The sequence below is a fragment of the Budorcas taxicolor genome, chromosome 1, assembly GCF_023091745.1.
Source record: "Budorcas taxicolor isolate Tak-1 chromosome 1, Takin1.1, whole genome shotgun sequence".
Lineage (NCBI taxonomy): Eukaryota > Metazoa > Chordata > Mammalia > Artiodactyla > Bovidae > Budorcas > Budorcas taxicolor.
In genome coordinates this window covers 17486399-17507785 of record NC_068910.1, presented here as the reverse complement: position 1 = coordinate 17507785, position 21387 = coordinate 17486399, and the positions used below count along the sequence as shown (strand labels likewise).

Below are 21387 nucleotides of genomic sequence, written 5' to 3'. Positions count from 1 at the left end.
CCTTTATCTTGGCCGGGGGTGGCGGGGGTGGTGGTGGCTGCCCTGCAGAGAGCCCAAGCATGTGAGCATCGCAGCAAGTCAGTGGGGGGGCTGAAGTTTTTCAATCTGGAAAGACACTGGGACCACATGACTTCTGACTTAAGCTCGGGGACAGAAGATAGAATTGCCGTAGATAAGCACTGATCTTGTGGCAGGAGCTCTGCTAAAACGGGATCAGCAAAATTAAGTGAGCTGTCCAAGGCTGCACAGCTGGGAAGCTGCTGGTTGGGAGCTGGAACCCACATCATTGATTCCTTGGACTTTCCAACCTGCCAGACATGGCTGGCAACCCCCAGGGACCTGGGGATGCCCTGAGCCTGGCTCTTTCTGCAGTCCTGAATGATGGGGGTCCTCACCAGTCTGGGGAACTCAGATGGACTCATTCTGAGGGTGCAGGGGCAGGAGCTGTCATCTCCACAAGAGTTGATCAATGCCCCCAATGTAAGCATTTCCCCAATAAGCATCCTCACTGACATTCTGTAAATTTCAGGAATAACTAGGGAGGAAAACTTACTTTGGCCCCAAATTACTTTAGTGAGGCTACAAACACCGACCACTTTGAAAGAAGTGTGTAAAAGAAGCTAAAGTCAAAACTTAAAGCCAAACGTCAAATCCACTGAATCAACAGCATTTTTCTCTTCCCGTTAGGCACAACAATCAGATTCACTGAGACTCAGAGCACAGAGAGAACAGGAAGCTGTTTGGAGGTATTTCACTTGTCAGTGTTTCTACTTCTCTACCTCTATGCAGAGGGTCCCAACCCTGCTACATTCTAGAATCACCCAGAGAACTTAAAAAAAAAAGATACCCATGCTTTGACACTACCTCCCAGAGATTCTGATTTAACGTGTTTGGGCTGAGGCACAGGCATGCAGTTCAGCTGCTCAGTCATGTCCGACTCTTTGCGACCCCATGAACGGCAGCACGCCAAGCCTCTCTGTCCATCACCAACTCTTGGAATCCACCCAAACCCATGTCCATCGAGTCAGTGATGATATCCAACCATCTCATCCTCTGTTGTCCCCTTCTCCTCCTGCCCTCAATCTTTACAGCCTCAGGATCTTTTCAAATGAGTCACCGCTTTGCATCAGGTGGCCAAAGTACTGGAGTTTCAGCTTCAGCATCAGTCCTTCCAATGAACACTCAGGACTGATCTCCTTTAGGATGGACTGGTTGGATCTCCTTGCAGTCCAAGGGACTCTCAAGAGTCTACTCCAACATTACAGTTCAAAAGCATCAGTTCTTTGGCACTCAGCTTCCTTTATAGTCCAACTCTCACATCCATACATGACCACTGGAAAAACCACAGCCTTGACTAGACGGACCTTTGTTGGCAAAGTAATGTCTCTGCTTTTTAATATGCTGTTTAGGTTGGTCATAACTTGCCTTTCAAGGAGTAAGCATCTTTTAATTTCATGGTTGCAATCACCATCTGCAGCGATTTGGAGCCCAGAAAAATAAAGTCAGGCACTGTTTCCACTGTTTCCCCACCTATTTCCCATGAAGTGATGGGACTGGATGCCATGATCTTAGTTTTCTGAATGTTGAGCTTTAAGCCTACTTTTTCACTCTCCTCTTTTACTTTCATCAAGAGGCTCTTTAGTTCCTCTTCACTTTCTGCCATAACGGTGGTGTCATCTGCATATCTGAGGTTATTGATATTTCTCCCGGCAATCTTGATTCCAGCTTGTGCTTCTTCCAGCCCAGTGTTTCTCATGACGTACTCTACATAGAAGTTAAATAAGCAGGATGACAATATACAGCCTTGATGTACTCCTTTGCCTATTTGGAACCAGTCTGTTGTTCCATGTCCAGTTCTAACTGTTGCTTCCTGACCTGCATACAGGTTTCTCAAGAGGCAGGTCAGGTGGTCTGGTATTCCCATCTCTCTCAAATTTTCCACAATTTACTGTGATCCACACAGTCAAAGGCTTTGGCATAGTCAATAAAGCAGAAATAGATGTTTTTCTGGAACTCTCTTGCTTTTTCCACGATCCAGCAGATGTTGGCAATTTGATCTCTGATTCCTCTGCCTTTTCTAAAACAAGCTTGAACATCTGGAAGTTCACGGTTCACGTACTGTTGAAGTCTGGCTTGGAGAATTTTAAGCATCACTTTACTAGCGTGTGAGATGAGTGCAATTGTGCAGTAGTTTGAGCATTCTTTGGCATTGCCTTTCTTTGGGATGGGAATGAAAACTGACCTTTTCCAGTCCTGTGGCCACTCCTGAGTTTTCCAAATTTGCTGGCATATTGAGCACAGCACTTTCACAGCATCATTTTTCAGGATTTGAAATAGCTCTACTGGAATTCCATCACCTTCACTAGCTTTGTTCGTAGTGATGCTTTCTAAGGCCCACTTGACTTCACATTCCAGGATGTCTGGCTCTAGGTGAGTGATCACACCATCATGATTATCTGGGTCGTGAAGATCTTTTTTGTACAGTTCTTCTGTGTATTCTTGCCACCTCTTCTTAATATCTTCTGCTTCTGTTAGGTCCCTACCATTTCTGTCCTTTATTGAGCACATCTTTGCATGAAATGTTCCCTTTGTATCTCTAATTTTCTTGAAAAGATCTCTAGTCTTTCCCATTCTCTTGTTTTCCTCTATTTCTTTGCATTGATCGCTGAGGAAGGCTTTTTTCTCTCTCCTTGCTATTCTTTGGAACTCTGCATTCCAATGAGTGTATCTTTCCTTTTCTCCTTTGCTTTTCACTTCCCTTCTTTTCACAGCTATTTGTAAGGCCTCCCCAGACAGCCATTTTGCTTTTTGGCATTTCTTTTTCTTGGGGATGGTCTTGATTCCTGTCTCCTGTACAATGTCACAAACCTCCATCCATAGTTCATCAGGCACTCTGTCAGATCTAGTCCCTTAAATCTATTTCTCACTTTCACTGTATAATCATAAGGGACTTGATTTAGGTCATACCTAAATGGTCTAGTGGTTTTCTCCACTTTCTTCAATTTCAGTCTGTATTTGGCAATAAGGAGTTCATGATCCGAGCCACAGTCAGCTCCCGGTCTTGTTTTTGCTGACTGTATAAAGCTTCTCCATCTTTGGCTGCAAAGAATATAATCAATCTGATTTCGGTGTCGACAATCTGGTGATGTTCGTGTGCAGAGTCTTCTCTTGTGTTGTTGGAAGATGGCGTTTGCTATGACCAGTGTGTTCTCTTGGCAGAACTCTATTAGCCTTTGCTCTGCTTCATTCTATACTCCATGGCCAAATTTGCCTGTTACTCCAGGTGTTCCCTGACTTCCTTGCTGGGCAGCCGCGACGGCGCAGGAGCGCAGCGGCTGCGGCTGAGAGGAGCTACCCTGCGCAGGAGGTCAGGGGCAGCGGCCTAGAGGAGCTACCCTGCATCCCGAGGTAAGGAGCCGTGGCTGCACTTTGCTGGAGCAGCTGTGAAGAGAGACCCCTACCTTCAAGGTAAGAGAAACCCAAGTAAGATGGTAGGCACTGAGACAGGGGATCAGAGGGCAGACAGACTGAAACTACAATCACAGACAACTAGCCAATCTGATCACATGGACCACAGCCTTGTCTAACTCAATGAAACTAAGCCATGCCATGTGGGGCCACCCAAGATGGATGGGTCATGGTGGAGAGTTCTGACAGAATGTGGTCCACTGGAGAAGGGAATGGCAAACCACTTCAGTATTCTTGCCTTGACAACCCCGTGAACAGTATGAAAAGCCAAAATGATAGGATACTGAAAGAGGAACTCCCCAGGTCGGTAGATGCCCAATATGCTACTGGAGATCAGTGGAGAAATAACTCCAGAAAGAATGAAGGGATGGAGCCAAAGCAAAAACAACACCCAGTTGTGGATGGGACTGGTGATGGAAGCAGGGTTCGATGCTGTAAAGACCAATATTGCATAGGAACCTGGAATGTCAGGTCCATGAATCAAGGCAAATTGGAAGTGGTCAAACAGGAGGTGACAAGAGTGAACATCAACATTCTAGGAATCAGCGAACTAAAATGGACTGGAATGGGTGAAGTTAACTCAGATGACCATTATATCTACTACTTCAGGCAGGAATCCCTCAGAAGAAACGGAGTAGCCATCATGGTCAGCAAGAGAGTCCGAAATGCAGTACTTGGATGCAATCTCAAAAACGACAGAATGATCTCTGTTCGTTTCCAAAGCAAACCATTCAATATCACGGTAATCCAAGTCTATGCCCCAACCAGTTAACGCTGAAGAAGCTGAAGCTGAACAGTTCTATGAAGACCTACGAGACCTTCTAGAACTAACACCCAAAAAAGATGTCTTTTCATTATAGAGGCACAGGCATTAGTAGGTCTTAAAAGTTCCCCAGTGATTCCAATGTGCTGCCAGAGGCAAGAATCACTGTTCTAAAACCTTGTAGATAGGAAGCAGCTTCACGCTACAAAAAAAAAAAAAAAAAAAAAAAACCCCTCTCCTGAGAGGAAGGGAACCAGTGAACCAAGCACCCACCACAATTCACAGTGCCCTCTGCTCCCACTCCCAGCCCTCCCCACCTCTTCGCAGGGACTCTCCTTTCTTCTTGGGTATGGGAGGTGCCTAACCTGAGTCCTCCAGCACTCCCCGCACAGTCCTGTGGTGGTGGCCCCACTCACGGGATTCACCAATGTCCCTTCAGGAAAGCAAGGAAGAAACAGGAAGCTTCATTTACAGCCAGGGGCAGAGTCTCTGAAACGATCAATACCTTGACTAGAAAACAGATTTGGGGTAGAAGGCCAGATCTGGGTCTCCAGTGACCAGGCACCACAGCACTCCCAGTTCACTGCCAGACCCCCCAGGGAATGCTGAGCACAAGTGACCCTGCTGGACACCCAACACTGTGCTACTTCCCTGGGCAGGAGCCTGCAGGGGCTCCCACTGGCCACAGGATAAAACCCAAACTCCGCAGCCCGGCGTCCATGCTCTTCTATCACCTGCCCGAGCTGTCCTAATCCTTTCTTTGTATTGATTCCTCCTCTACGTAATCAGACCCTGCAGAGCCTGAACACCCATTATTTACTTCTCTCCCTTTGCTCTTCTGCCTAGTCAAAACTTGGGACGTTCAGCATTTTAACCATATCAGGGTTATCTTTGTCCCATGTCTGTCTACATTTGGGGAGGGAGTGCCTCTCCGACCGGACTGAGTTCTTCAAAGGCTAAAATCACACATTTCTCTGCATTCCAAACAGCACTCGGCACAAGGTCAGGCCGAGGGGCAGAAGCCCAGCGAAAGCTCGGTGGCGGGTGTCTGTTAACTGATCGCGTGCCCCTTCGGGGAACAGGTGGCATACTTCCACCCTCATGTGCACCCGCATCCAGCTAAAGTCTAAAAGCACTCTCCAGAGAATCCCCACAATCTCCTAGGACCTCAGACTTTATGAAAATCAATACACAGACCTGTGCTATCACAGTGATAGCAGGGCAGTGGGCGGCAGGGCCCCGCAGGACAGCAAGCTTCCTGAAGAAACTCTCACGGTTGCAGGACTTCCGCCCGGCATGCAGGGCACCTGCCAGGCTGCTTACAATCCTTAATATTTCACTGAGAACAAATGATTACTCCTTGCTCTCTAGATAGTCATTACCATTGTTTCATCTGCAGATTTTCAGAGCTAGAATGTGCCTGTGCTTTAACTGCTGTGCAAGCCAATAATGTACAAAACCTGCCCCCAAACAAATTAAAGCATTACGGTTTTAATAAGGCATCTGTTGTCTATGACTGCATCCCGACGGCTGCCCTGCAGATCGGTTCATCAGTACCATCTCCCTACATTCCATATACACGCATTAATATATGATATTTGTTTTTCTCTTCCTGACTTACTTCACTCTGTATAACAGGCTCTAGGTTCATCCACCTCATTAGGACTGAGTGTGTGTTCTTCTTTATGACTATATTCCATGGTATTTGCGTACAGCTTCTTTGTCCGTTCATCTGTCAACGAGCATGTAGGACACTTCCATGTCCTAGCTGTTGTCAACAGTGCATATGTATGGAACCTAGAAAGACAGTACTGATGAACCTATCTGCAGGGCAGCAGCGGAGATGCAGACACAGAGAACAGACTCGTGCACACAGTGTGGGAAGGAGAGGCCGGGACGAACTGAGAGAGCAGCATGGAAACATACAGATTACCATATGTAAAACAGATAGCCAGTAGGAATATGCTGTATAAGGCAGGGAGCTCAACCCAGCGCTCCAGACAACCTAGAGGGGTGAGATGGGGTGGGAGGTGGGAGGCTCAAAACGGAGGGGACACATGTATACCCGTGGCTGATTCACGCTGATATGGCAGAAACGAACCCAATATTGTAAAGCAATTATTCTCCAATTAAAGAAACAAATATAGTAAAATAAATAAAGGCAAAAAAAAAAAAAGGCATCTGAAGAATCACTGCTATGTTCACCTAAGTTTTGGCAACTGAGTGAAGTCAAGTGTATCTCCTTTTCAACCACATGAAATAAATTTCATTTAAAACCTAACTGGAAAAAAAACAAAACCTAACTGACTGAATCACAGAACCTTGTGCTTTAACTTTATGCAAAACGAAGTCTCCAGTTTCCACTCTGCGTTCACAGAAGGGACAAGGACCACGTCACAAACATGCTTTGATCCCGGAAATGAGAGTCACAGACCTTAAAAGAACGACTGCGCATGCGTCCTTCTCTTAGGCCTTTTGAAGCCCATGCTCTCCCCTTCCGGATGGTCGGATGGTCTGCCGGGGAAGCTGGTCTCTACGCTGACTTCACAGACAGTCCACGTTCCAGCCAGGAGAGATACTGCAAAGCAGCGTTCAAAACTGCTTTTGACCTCAGACATGACTACAGGATGGATATGGTGTTTTAATCAGCAGTTCCTGTAGCTGCTCTCTAGTACAGAGGCCCCTAAATGACACCAAAACCATTACATAATTTGCTAGGATGGAAACTCATGAATTCCATCTTACATCAAAGCAAAGAAAATAAACCCTAGAAAATCTGGAGACTCAATTAAATAGTAATTAAAAATGAAATATGACCTTTGCTTGTTCAATAGCCCTCACATGTCTTAGGCCAATGCCCTAAAAGGGTAGAAACAGATGCAGAGAACATGAAGTCAGAATCACACACAATATATTTAACTAGCTAGAAAACACAAACACACACATTCTGATCTGGCTGGCGATCGTGACTTTTATGTGGGTTCTGGTGTCTCAGATGGCCAACTTCTCACCCCTCACACTCTCAGCTGCTACCAACCTAGGGACCAGGGCAGAAGCACTCATCTTCCTCAGGCTGCTTCTTGCTCTATCCTCGCTTGCCACTGCCTGGAAGCCAGGCCACCCCAAATCCTTCTAGCCACTGTGCGGAGATCAGCCACGACCAGGGGCCTGGGGGGAAGGCACAGCGGCTCTCTGCCACTTACCAGTTTTGGGAGCCAACTCCTCTGAGCCTCGGTTTCCTCATCTGCAAGATCATATCTTTCCAACAGGGCTGTGGCGAATATTCAGTGACATCGTGTACTTAGAGCAGCCAGCACAAAGGCTGGCTTTCTAACTGTTTTCTTTCCTGCTAAAAACATCGTGAAGGACTTCCCTGGGTGGCTCAGTGGCTGAGGCTCCTGATGCAGGGGGCACCAGTTCAATCCCTAGTGAGGCAGCTAGATCCCACATGACACAACCAAGACCCGGTGTGCGTGCAGGCTCAGTCCCTCAGTCGTGTCCAACTCCTGGTGACCCCATGGACTGTAGCTGGCCAGGATCCTCTGCCCATGGGATTCTCCAGGCAAGAACACTGGAATGGGTTACCATTTCCTACTCCAGGGGATCTTCCTGACCCAGGGATCGAACCTGAGTCTCCTGCTTGGTAGGCAGATTGTTTAGCACTGAGCCACCTGGGAAGCTCCCCAAAATAAATATTAAAAGAAAAAATAGCAAAGCCAAGGTGTTCAAGGGGAAATCTGTCATGGCCTTAACCTGTAAGTACAGGAGTCAGCAGCAGCACCAAGAGCACAGAGGGAAGAAGGAACAGCCATTCCCTAGGAACATGGAAAACAATTTTTATCAGTCTCCGACTGCTAACAAGGAATACCATTCCTCCAGCCTCGTCCCAGCTTCTACACCCAGTTTTAAAGCAGGCTAATTAAAAAGCCTCCTCCCTAAGATAACCTGAAAGTGAAAGTCGCTCAGTCCTGTCTGACTCTTTGCAACTTCGTGGACCATACAGTCCATGGAGTTCTCCAGGCCAGAATACTGGAGTGGGGAGCCTTTCCCTTCTCCAGGGGATCTTCCCAACCCAGGGATTGAACCCAGGTCTCCGGCATTGCAGGCGGATTCTTTACCAGCTGAGCCACAAGGGCAGCCCAAGAGGACCTGGATACCAGCAATAAGAGGATAGGCAAGTTATTTATGGTTTAAGTACATAGTGGAAGAATATGCAAGCCTTTAAAAGGATGTACTGAAATGATTTTCATTACTTGGGAAAAGGTATGTGCTGTGATGTTAATTATTAAAAAAGGATAAAAAATTCTGGGATGACATAGATCAAAAGGAACTACACCAAATGTTAATATCTGTTGTCTCCAGAGGTGAAATTATCTGTGATTTAAATTCTCATAGCTATTTTGTCTTTTGTATTTTTCACTTTATCCTCAATGAGCACATATTACATTTCATATCAGGAAAAACCTTTTTTTTTTTTAAGTTCCTTGGTTTGTCACACATATCATTTAAAACATGGTACTTTAAAGAATCTCCAGTAGTAAGATAAGGATCAGAATTATCCAAGCTTGGATAAGAGTATAGTATGTTATCAATGATAAGTGCAAACTAGCATCTTTTTTCCTTTGGCAAGGGAACTTTTGGTCAATTTACAAATCATCAGCCCTTATACTATGCTGGGAAGACTGGAAAAACAGAAGATGAAAGTCAAACAAATGAACTCTTCTCCTTGTATCAGGGGTGGTAAAACATTTGGTGGGAGGGAAAAAAAATAAAAGCTTGAAAGTAGAAGTCAAGCTAGGGGAGTCCCTACTGCTTTCAATAATTTATAGTAGAACTGCTCACCATCACTAAGGATGACAGAGAGCTGACTACACAGAAACTCACGCTGCCTGGCCTAAAAATGTCACTGTGTTCTCCTGAGACACTGCTCCCAATTCATAACCAACCACATATGTGACTACGCACACCATGCTGCCACCTCTGTCTTCAGAGCTGAAGGTAATAACTGCCGTTTACGGAGCACTTACTCTACGCCTTCTGTTCCTCAGCTTAGTCCATCTCCCAGCAATGCGTGGAGGTAGATGTCCCTCTTTTACAACAATCCCGGGGCTCAAAGAGGGTAGATGCCCTAAACAAGGGCGCTCAGCTAGTAAGTGCTGAGAACGGCCTCTTCCCCAGGCCTGTCTGACCCATGGGCACAGGAGTTCCCCGGTTCTATGGCCCTGGGCAGAATGCTTTCCTACCATCTTCCCCTCATTCTGAGGTTGGCTGAACGAGCAGAACCAGTCCGTCAAGTTGGGAAGAGAGGAGGCTGGGACAGAGTGAGGGCCAAGCGAGGAGGGTAACTGGGGCCTGGGGGATCTGAGCTCTCACAGCACCCCCAGACGTTAATACCCTGCACTTTGCAACCCACTTCCTGCTACATGTACACAAACTGTTGTCTATGCGCTTCCAGGATGGATGTTATCTGGGCACTGCATAGAAAGTGTGTATAAATAAGAAAACGATTTTAAACAAGCCCCACCATGAATACTAGGCATGTTCTGAAGCAGAAAGGAGCATTTTTACATGAACGTGTCTGAAGTGGATGCTTTGAATACTCGGCAATCTGAATGGCAGCTGTACCAAAACAGCACAGGGTCTTTGATTAGACTGCCGTGTCTCCACACGCTGCCCCCATTAAACACTAACAGCGGTTGCAGGATAAGTGAACCTCTTTCTTGTGTTTCACTGTTAAAGCCCGTGGAGGCTCTGGATCTCAAAGGTCACCAAGCCCTGCTGGATGCAGGGCTGGCAGATACTACTGTCTCACTCAGTCCTTCTCAGTCGGGTTGGCAGACTGCAGAGAGTAGTGACCCAAGGATGCGAGGTTGAATGTGGCGGCCACGAGGCACAAGTGACCTGTGTTTGACTTCAGGACAGAATTTTAACTTTTATTTAACTTTATTAAATTTAAGTAGTCCAGGGCTTCCCTGGTGGCTCAGTGGTAAAGAATCCACCTCCTGATGCAGGAGGCACGTGTTTGAGCCCTGATCCGAGAAGATCCCGCATGCAACTATGCCCGCGCACCACAACTACTGAGCCTGTGCTCTGGAGCCTGGGGGCCACAGCGACTGCAGCTCCTGCGCCTGGAGCCTGTGTCCCACAGCAAGAGAAGCCACCGCACTGAGAGGCCCGTGCATCGACCTAGAGACCAGCTTCCACGTGCCACAACTAGAGGGAACCCCGAGCAACAATGAAGACGGAGCACAGCCAAATACAAAGAAACATTATCTTTTTAACAATTAAGTAGTCCAGTGGCTACAGTACTGGCCAATATGGTTACAGATGACATATTTGCAGATACAACATGTAATTATAAAAATATAAGCATACCAAACATAGTGTTACGACTTGCTTTTTTTCACTTAATATAACATGAATTTTTTTCCATTTCAGTAACTGTACCTCTGGATATTACTTTTAATACCTATATTTGTGCTGTCCCATACAGTAGCCACAAAAAATGTGTGGCTGTTGAGCACCTGGAATGAGGCTAGTCCTAACTGAGATACGTTGTAACTGGGGAATACACACCAGATTTCAAAAGCTTCCTATGACAAATGTGAAATACACTGAGAATCTTCACAGTGATTGCATATAACCGATGACAGTATTTCAGAGAGAGTGGGTTAAGCAGAATATGCTATTTAATTTCACCTGTTTCTTTATCCTTCCACTCCTAGCAGCTCAAATAGAGGAACTGAGAAAGTGGTCACTCAAGTTAGTGTCTGGTTCTGTAGATTGCAGAAGGCCCACTGGTTTGTCCTGGGCTAGGCCTAGGCGTGGGGGAGCCACCAAACAGGTGTGGCCCTAACAACAGATCAGGCTGGAAATGGCTCCCAACATCGCCCAAAGGCATCAGAAAAACCTTCATTCTGCCGCCCCCCACCCTTATGCCCTGGAGCAAGATACGTACTTTACTTTCCTCCAACTTTCCTGCACTTGACTTTTTTCCAACTGAAAAAATGGTGATGATAATAGACACAATTCAGAGGGGTTATGAGGATCAGATGAGAATCTAGAAAAGTCTGGCAATTTTTTATAAAGTTAAATATTCACTTAGCAGGTGACTAAGCAATTCCATCCCTAAGTACTTACCCAGGAGAAATGAAAACACATCTACACAAAGACTTGTATGTTCATAGCATCTCTATTCATGATTAGCCCCAACCTGGAAACAACCCAAAAGTCTACTAACTGGTCAACCGCTAACAAGTTGTGGAACCTTCAAACAGTGGAACATTACTCAGTAATAAAAAACACGCAACAACAACAACAAAACACGCAACAGAAGAACCACACTCTATCTGTGGAGTATCTTTCCTAATAAACCTGCTTTCCCTTAAAAACGACGACAAACATGCAACAGTATGGAGGAAGCTCAAAGCTCTAAACTAAGTGAAAGGAGCCAGACACCAATTACATCCTACAAAATTCCATTTATAGACGACATTCCAGAAAAGGTGAAACAACAGTAACGGAAAGCAGATCAGTAGTTGCCAGGTACTGACTGCAAAGAGGACCAAGAAAATATTTCAAGTAATGAAAATGTTACACAGTGGTTACATTTACATGGGTTCGGTTCAGTTCAGTTCAGTTCAGTCGCTCAGTCATGTCTGACTCTTTGCGACCCCATGAATTGCATGGGTTAAAACTTACCAAATCAGCACAGGGCATATAAAAAGTGCTGTAACAATGCTAACTGTTCTCATGACAAGTATTGTCTAAAACCAGACTCAGATTCACCATCCTTCTGGGAAGACCAGCTACCCACTGCTTACCTCATACTCTTTTTGTAATCATTTCTAGTGTCCCTGTTTCCCTCCTGCCACCGACTTGAGATGTGGCTTTTCTAACTTGACCGCTTCATGATCACTCTGGAGTCTTCTCCTCTTCCTTCCACCTTTCTTACTGAACCTTGCACACTGCCAACAAATGAAGTTCCTAAAATACCACCTTCCGCTACGTGTGTGCTTTGAGCCCCTCCCTGCTATTCAGACCCTTTAGTGTGGCATCCAAGGACCCCACAATTGGCTCTAGTCTCCTTTCCCATCTTTTCATCTACACCAGAATCCTCTACAATAAATCTCTGTGTGATGAATGAACCAATGAAGGCAGGGATTGAGTCTGCCTTGCTTAGACCTGCATCCCAAGTGCCTAGGATGGTGCCAGGAACACAGGGGTATACTCAGCAGCATCTGATGAATGAACTAAAGACCTTCTGCATCCTGAAAGTACATCCTGACCTCAGAGAACACAACTGCTCATTCTCTCATTCTCTTTTTTTAACTGAGATCCTTTTGGTGGGTTAGTAATAGTTTGGAACAAGATAAACAACTAGGGGTTCTGGAAAGTGTTTCAAAATTTATGTGTTGAAGCTTTTACGACTTCTATTTCTACTTTTAAAACAAATCTGTCAATAAATATTGAAGTATTTTTTTCCCTTTAACTCAAAACAAAGGGTCTCCAAGTGCTCATAGTTCCAGTTGGTTTAAGATGGTTTTGACCATTATGTAGCTTTTAAAATTATTTTCTTTTTAGTCATATAGGGTTTCATTTACACCCATAATGGACTGTGACTAAAGGCAGATTTAAGGAAAAGCCAATGGCAAAATATGAGTTAGTAAGAAAGACAAGAAATGGGAATCATTGTAAAAATGGTTATTCTGAAAGCCTGAAGCAGCAGGTGTATTTACCTTATCACAGTTCTTACTGTAAGATTTCAGAAGCCAGTGTAATTCAGATCCCCAAGATAAAATATTATAATTTTTAAAAACATGCTAATCTGAATAAAAATTTTTTTAATTTAAAAATCACTTCCAGAGGTGGTTTTTACAGTTCAGTATTATTATGAAAAGAGTATGCAAGGGGAAAAAAAGACCTGTGGAATGTGGATTTACAACAAGCTCTCTGGAAGGCTCTGTTAAGCCTTTCCTAGTTCCCCCAGGAGAACTGGGTGCGGCCACACCCACCTGCCCTCTCTGCTCCCAGGTAGACTGGTACTTTCAGTACCTACTTCTCCTTTGGTTTATGGGTCTACCACCTCTACCAGGGTTGTAAGCTCGCTATTTCATTCATCTTTTTAGCTGAATACACAACACAGTGGTTGGCACATAGGAAACTAAGTGCTTGATAATGTTCCCAACATCTTTGAGGCTTTCTGGCATGGCAGAAACCCTGTGCTTCACAGAGCAGGCTGCGTCCAAGCCTGGGACACAAGCCCACAGCCTGACTGTGCCCGTCTTAGGGAAAAGGAAGGCAGTCGGGCCACAGAATATGCGTGCGTTTCTCAGGAGGCAGTGTTCAGAAGATGTCAGCTCCCTGCTCCCCCTCCGCCCCTGCGAATGGCGATGAGCATGGTCACTTGTCAGAGGAAGTGGCAGGGAAAAGAACAAAGCAGAGGGCTTTCTATTTTATTTTTTCACCCTGCTACCAGAGGTCAAGTGTGTGTGAACTGATGTTGGGATTCCTTTGATGATGAACAAAAGCTGGGATGTGAGGAGCTGAAGTGGGCATTGGCCAGGGACCTCCTCCCTTCGGGCCTGGCCTCCGGGAAGTCCTCTGCTGGTCCAGTGGCTGAGCCCGTGGTCTGCCCACCTGCCTCTTCCACCTCCCCTGCCGTCACTGAACACCAACAGCCAGCTCTGCTGCCAGGCAGGCCTGGTTAAGGAGGCCCTGTGCTCTACTCTGTCTCCGGGCCTGGCTGCCAGAGTGCGTCCCTCCAGGGTAAAAGGGAAAAACAAGGAGTCGGGGAAGGGGGTTGGGAGTCTTTGAAATGTCACTGGTCTTTTTTGCTATTTTCTAGCAGTCACAGGTGACAGTGAGACGAACTTTTAAAGAAATAATTTTCCTTTTTCCATTCAGTGCCTAAAAAAGTACAAGTGCCTAAAAAGTTACTAGGCGAACCCAGGGATCGAACCCGGACAGACGCTTTACCGTCTAAGCCACTAGGGAAGCCCAGCAAATACAGAGGGTAAACTACAACCAAAACAGTGACATCTACGTGCTGAGTTCTGTTTAGAATGACCCATGTGTCTGAGTTCAGTTACTCGTCAGAGCTCGAGCATCTTCGTACTAACCCCACTTTACAGATGAAGAAACTGGAGCTGGGACTTTCCTGGTGATCCAGTGGTTAAGAATCCACCCTGTGTGCTGGGGACATGGATTCAATCCCTGGCTGGGGAACTAAGATCCCACATGCTAAAGGGTAACTCAGCCCTTGCGGCCCTACTACTGAGCCCACAAGCACGACTAGAGAATCCCTGTACCATGCTGCAACTAAGACCCAGTGCAGCCAAATAAATTTAAGAGAAGAAACTGAGGCTGGAGAGATTAAGCAAATTCACTAAGGCACCGCCCCACTCCTCCAGCTATTTATAGTTTCACCTGTGTTGGAGAGAGAGGCCATGAACAGAGAACAGGGAATAAGAACTAATCTGTGTGTAAAACGCTTGCGACTTTCGCACAAATAAAACTGAGGAGGATGACAGAGGAAGGAAATCACATGCAGCCTGGCAGGTAAGACAGTAGGCAGCAGTCTACAGGCAGGGCTTCCCGAGCTGCGCCCTGAATAAATGCATCCGTTCAACCAACTCACGGGTTCAGCAATACTTACCTGAATGCTTCCTGTCTGTGGAAGAGACTGTGCTAGCTTGAATCAAAACAGCAATACATAGACAGACATGAAAGGCTGAATTTCAAGCTAAAAAAAAAAAAAGAAAGAAAAGCACCCACAGTGGCTGGACAGTGGCCCATGTGGCCCTCTCCACTTAGGGAGTGGGAAGGGGAAGAGGTGAGCTGTCTAAGCACAGCCCCACTTCTCCCCGCCCCCCTGAAAAAGCCTCAGCTGAAAAACGAGGAGAAATGGCCTGTTTCTGATAAGCCATGTCAAAGAAATGTGGGCAGCCTTGTTTGAATATCATAAACAGAGGTGCTGTGGTAAGAGGCAGGTCTGAGGCCAGGGCTTTTTGGCCCAGAGCCCTTTGCCCTTCCCCTGTGCACTCTTACCACTAAGTCACCTGGCACTCACACCTACATGCACCAGGCAGGCTTCGACCCAGAGCAGTTCTTCACACTCACAGGACATAATTCATCTACTGTTTTCAACACAGCCGTCTGTTGAACAGCATGGGTTTGAACTGTGTGGGTCCCCTTACACGAGGATTTTTTTTTTCCCCAATAAATATGTACTGCGGTACTACACCACGTGTGATTGGTTGAGTCCACCAGTACAAAGGGCAGGTTATAAGGTCATATGCAGATTTCCCAGTGTAAGGAGGGCCAGTGCCCAAACCCCTGTGTTGTTCAAGTCATTTTTAGAGGATTTTCTTTAAGTGGTAATATATGTGACAGTGCAGCGCATTTTTTAAAATGCATATCCCTCACCAATTTAAATAGGTAACTCTTCAAGTTTACGGTTTTCAAAATTCTTCCAGTGATTCCAGCCTGAAGATCCAGAGCCCATGAGCAGGTTTCAGGTCAGTGAGGTTCTGAGAGGTCATATAAACACGTTTACACATTTACACATGTTTACAGAGAATCTGTCCCTCTGATGAATCAGATACCTGGAAGGAGCTGGACCCAAAGAGATAAAAGACTCAGAATATATCCTGGGGTTAGCATCCGGCAATGTCACAAAATTTTCCGAGGTGAGGGCTAAGGGGTCAGGGGCTTATTTTCAAGATAATAAAAAGTGTTCTAAAATTAAGTATGGCAACAGACATATGATTCCATGAATATACCCAAAAGCCGCCGAGCTATATACCATAAACGGGTAAATTGTACAGTATGTGAATTACATAAAGCTGTGACACAAGCAAACAGCTTCCAGGGAAGACTCCTGTTACTCGGCACTGAGTTTCCCAAGCTAACATTATGTTAATGAATACCCTGTCAGCCACTAAAAAATAACTACTGGATTATTTGAAGACAATAATGACAATGGAATTCCTTTTAGCTTTCAACTGTCCTCTTTTGGGGGAAATGCATGATGTTGTGATCCTGAGCTAGAAATGGCCAGATTTACTTCAAATTTGGTGGTCAGAAAGTCAGCCGGAGATTAAGTGGCCAACCTGCAGGGATTCTTCCCTCCGCTGAGGTCCAAGTACTTATTCAAGGCCAAGTAACTGTTTCTTAGCCCTTCGTCAAAATTTCAAGCTGAAAACACAGGGCCCCGCTCATCACCTCTGAAGAGGAGCTATGTCTTAATTTCCCCAAACCATGGGCACATTATCCATGAAAGAAGTCACTGACAAGGACAAATACCAGTTTAGGGGAAAAACAATAGGAAAAGCCTACTGCTCTCCCTGCCACAACATCCCCCCTACACTTAATCACTTAGGAGTTCTGAAACAATGCCTGTGTCTAGCTTGCCCATTTTCAGGATGGAACACAAAGGAGCTTCATTTCATATGAAGCTGCCTGGAAACCCCTCACACCACCTGCTTGCCATGGAGAACAGAGGGTTTGTTTTACTTGCCCCAGATGCACCCATTGAGGCACTCAATCAACAACCTGTATTTTGAACAATCTCAAGATCACAATACACATGGAAGCTATGTACACGTATGTGGGTGGCTGTTTTCATTATTTCCCCAGGGGAGCAAAGTAAGTAAGTATCTTTTCACTTAAAATAAACCTTAACCCCAGAATCCTTGTTTCCTCCCAGCACCTCCAGCCAGGTTATTATCTGTATTCCTACAACAAGAAAGCTTTCTAGTGGGATAATCCTCAAAAGAGGTGATGTATGAGAATTATGAGTCCTCAGCCTCTACATCAAGGTACAAAACAATTGATTCTTTAGTAGAAAGAGACTGAATCTATAAATTAACTAATTACAAGTCTCTAAGCATCCAGCTCAGTTTTCTGACTGCATCCATCAGGGGTTTCAAGGACAAGCACAGAAAAATATATAACCAAGTAGAAGATGAGTGATTAAGTTCCCGGAAAATCACTATTATTATCTTATTATAATGTGTGCAAGTGCTGCAAGGCAACAATCATTCTGCTTCCACTTGTCTACGCAAACACCCTAAAAAAAAATTTTTTTTTAATATTCAATATAACTTGGTAATCAAAATAAGTTTCCAAATAACATCTCCAAAGGAAGCCCAGATGGATTCTGATATTGAGCACTGGACTACTTAAACTGCCAGGGCCTTCAAGCAACCACATCTCCTGTTTTTGCATCACATTTGAACAGGTAATCTGGTGATATGGGACTAGAGTTTAAAAGACTATTTAAAAAACAAAAGGTGAGAAGAGGTTGAAGCTCAATAAACCAAGCCACAAAAGCAACTTCAAAACTCTTTGTTATGACAGTAAAGATTCAGGTCGATTTGCATACACCCTGGAAAACAGAAGACCTCAGAATCTGACAGAACAAAGTTCCATGTGAGCAGGAGCTGTGAAGTTCACCTCCAGCAGGTGTCTGGCACATGCTAGGCGCTCAGCACATCTCTGTTAAGGGAATGTGTATTGTTGAATAAACAAGCTGTGCAGGAATGCACTTTCCAAAATCAAAGTTCAAGGTAAGATCCGTTTTCAGTAAAGATTTTAACATGAAATATTATCTTTTCCACCAACTTGTAAAATACTCTGTTATGCCTCAAATACCACTAAACTGTCTTTTGTTTCTCAAGAACAAAATGCACCAAATGCAGAGTCAATGGACCCTAAATCTGATGAACCTCAAGGAAGAACAGTTAAAAAGGGACGAAATGGAGATTAAGACCTATCAAACTACAGCATGCTACTAAGTCACTTCAGTCGTGTCTGACTCTGTGGGACCCCACAGATGGCAGCCCACCAGGCTCCCCCGTCCCTGGGATTCTCCAGGCAAGAACACTGGAGTGGGTTGTTATTTCCTTCTCCAGTGCATGAAAGTGAAAAGTCAAAGTGAAGTCGCTCAGTCGTGTCTGACCCTCAGTGACCCCATGGACTGCAGTCCACCAGGCTCTTCCGTCCATGGGATTTTCCAAGCAAGAGCACTGGAGTGGGGTGCCATTGCCTTCTCCAAACTGCAGCATAGTGACCAGCAAAAATTGGATACAGACATTTGAAAACAACCTTCTCCAAAAATGGAGGTTCTCTGGTTTCTACTTCAGCTAGGTACGCATTTTTCTTCAGTCTATTGACTTCCAAAGCTTTCCCTTTCATGTAGTCAAGAACTTACATACTCATTCATAATGCTCCCAAAGTTTCCCACAATCTACTTGGGGGGCTTCTTTTACCAGAATCTCTTTTGTCTGGAAAATTCTTCTCTTTCCACTCCCCTATTCCCCTTGCTGAAAGCATTTCTAAATACTGTCCTTTCTGATTTTATGGAAGTTTCATTTCCTTGCAGCAGAAGCCTGCTCTATTTCCTGAAGCTAAATTCATCATGCTCCATAAATGTGAAAATAAAATCATTCAAACCACATTCAGGCACAGAACCACCTACCAACCTGCACCTTCTGTGGGTTTTTCATCCCAACACGCCTTTCTGGTGGTGACCTTGTGTTCCTTTCATCCTTCTGGCATCTCTATTTTCCAATCCACACAATTTCCCCCTCCCAAGTCCATAAATTCTAAATCATATGGAACAAAACATTTTCTGCTATAAATCCTGTTTCCCAAGGCTCAACAACCTTGATTAAAAGAAAGAAACCATGGACAGAAATTAGCTTACTTGCAATCAAAACATGTTAATGTATTTAGCCCTTTGCATATATATGGCCATACAATGAATAGATGGAAGGAGGAAGGAATGTACTTTACAAATACTTCGTAAAGACTTTTTCATCTGATTTTCTTAACAACCTTGGGAAGCAGGCAGGGCAGGTATTTTATTACCCTATTTACAGGTGACAAAACTAAACATCAAAAAACTTAGGTGGAAAAAAAAAAAAGCTTAAGTGACTTGCCCAACCAATGTCGTCACATGACATGTCACCCCAAACCCATATTAGGGCCCTGCCTCGTCCAACCCAAAGGATGTCTACCATGTACCCTCTCCAGAGCTTTCTGTCCTATATACAGTCAAGGGGCAACTTCACGGAGATTTGGCATGTGAAAGGGAGGATGATCCTCTGACTTTGTGGATACCATCTCCCTTCAGCTAACAAGCCAGAAAACCATCTTCCAACTTCCCAACAGAAAACAATGGCTTTTTCTTCTGTATACCACTTTTAACAACTACTGCTTTTCAAAACAATTTCCAACAGTTCCTGTTTTAAAGGGACTTACCCTTAAGAGTCTACTAGTCCCAAAAGTTTCCATCGGCATAGGATTTTCTCAGTAAAGTTCAGGGCTGATGCAATATTTTTCAGCCTCATATTTTACAGCTAAAATGACAAGAACACTGAAGAGTCAAAAATTATGCAAGACAATGCTGCACTGTTTTTTTTTTTTTTACTCTGCCACATCTGCCTCTATGTGTCTCCTGTGAGTCACTGTCTTTGGTGTTCAGTCATCATTATAGGAACTCCCGTTCTCTACCCTAAATTATTTTATTTCTTAAAGAAAACCTCTGCAATAAAAACAGAATCCTACGACATCTTACACCACTTTGCTGAAGCACTGACCCCTTAATGTAGAGCCTCAGATGTCATGCTGTTCCAATTTTTTATCACTACTGTTTAACACAAACGGAAAAGAAGACGAAGGACTGTTACAATTCATTCATTTAGTCATTCAACAGACACATGAAATCCTATCCGATGCCTGGAACTGGGGGGCCCAAAATGAATAATAATCGTCCCTCCTCTCACAGCCTGGTAGAGTGGAAAACTAAAGGAGTAAATACAGAATAAACGGATCAAGGTTAAGGTGGAGGTGAACACAGGGCGTGGGGCAGTGGCCATCCATCATGAAATGCTTTCTGGAAGAAGTAGTCTGTGAGCATTTATAATCAACTCTCTCTGGACTCTCAGTACAAAATAAGCCTAAGACCCAACCCCACTCCCTGAAAGGTTATAAGATGTACTGGTCAACAGTTAAGTTAAAATAATAATCTAATTAAAATAGCAGAATTTATTCTTGATACCCAGCCCTAAATTTCAACTCCTAACCCCTATTCCCTTAGCACAAATTACAGAGGGGTTAACAAATTCTGTCCCATACAGTGCCTTCTCACAAGTCTGTAGAACAGAATTAAAGACATGCACAGTGAAATAAAATGCACTTTAAAAAAATACATGATCATTTTCCTAAACTGGAAGTGAACACTTTGAACGATCCAAGCCCTACAAAGCATGACTGTCGGAAGAGGAAACTGAGGTTCAAAAAAAGTCCCACTTTAATACAACAGAATAAAAGATGTCTTTGAAGTCGCCAGAACAGCTTGAGCAAGAAGAGAAACAGAAGGCTATTGTGGGGCTTTAGGCTCCAGATGATGAACCCCAAACACCCTGCAATGGTAAACAAACAAGCCTCTGAGCAGGAATCTGATTTGGTGACCCAACAAAACATTACAATCTAAGGAATCTCTCTCTCCCCATTCATTATTTCCCAAACAAAGTCCCACTGGCTAGCAGCTCCTGGTTTTGGGGTTTTTTTTTTTACTGGTTTATTGCTGATAAATTATGATGCACAGTACGCTTTTCAAGAAAAAAAAAAAAAGGTACAGGCACATGAAAACCACCACGGTTTTAAAGACCCATAAGAGACGCTATGTAACAGAAATGAACTCTGTCTGTGTTTACTATGAGGACCTATTACTCCTTTATGCTACTCCAGTGGGTTTTAAACTCAATTGAATGCTACCACTGCCTGCTAAAGAGCAAGTTAGAGGAGGGAAGGAGCAATTTCAAACACCTGCCTCGGCAGGAGCCCAAACTGCCTCCCTCACCATCTCCCCGTGCCCCAGGCAAGCAGCTGACCTGGAAAGAGGGCTTCAGACACCGGCCACTCTGCCATCCCAACAAGTAGGCTCCATGAAGTCATCCTTCCATTTGGCCCGGCACACCCTCATCCCCACCACTCGGATGCCCAGCTGAAAGGAGGGAAACTCAGCCGCCCCAAAGAGGAGAAATGGAGAGGGTCCTGAGTGGTCCCTTTCCTCAGCCGGCCCGGGGGTCCCTCACCTCCCCCGACTCGGAGTCCCTTCCCAGGGCACCGCCGAGCCCCTCCCACTC

The 21387-nt window shown here is 44.9% G+C and overlaps 1 protein-coding gene across 5 annotated transcripts in view; it reads right to left on the bottom strand.

Moving 5' to 3' along the window:
- The window catches only part of PXK (PX domain containing serine/threonine kinase like), an 83012-nt gene that overhangs the window by 61236 nt on the left and 389 nt on the right, over positions 1–21387 (bottom strand). The window lies entirely within an intron of this gene.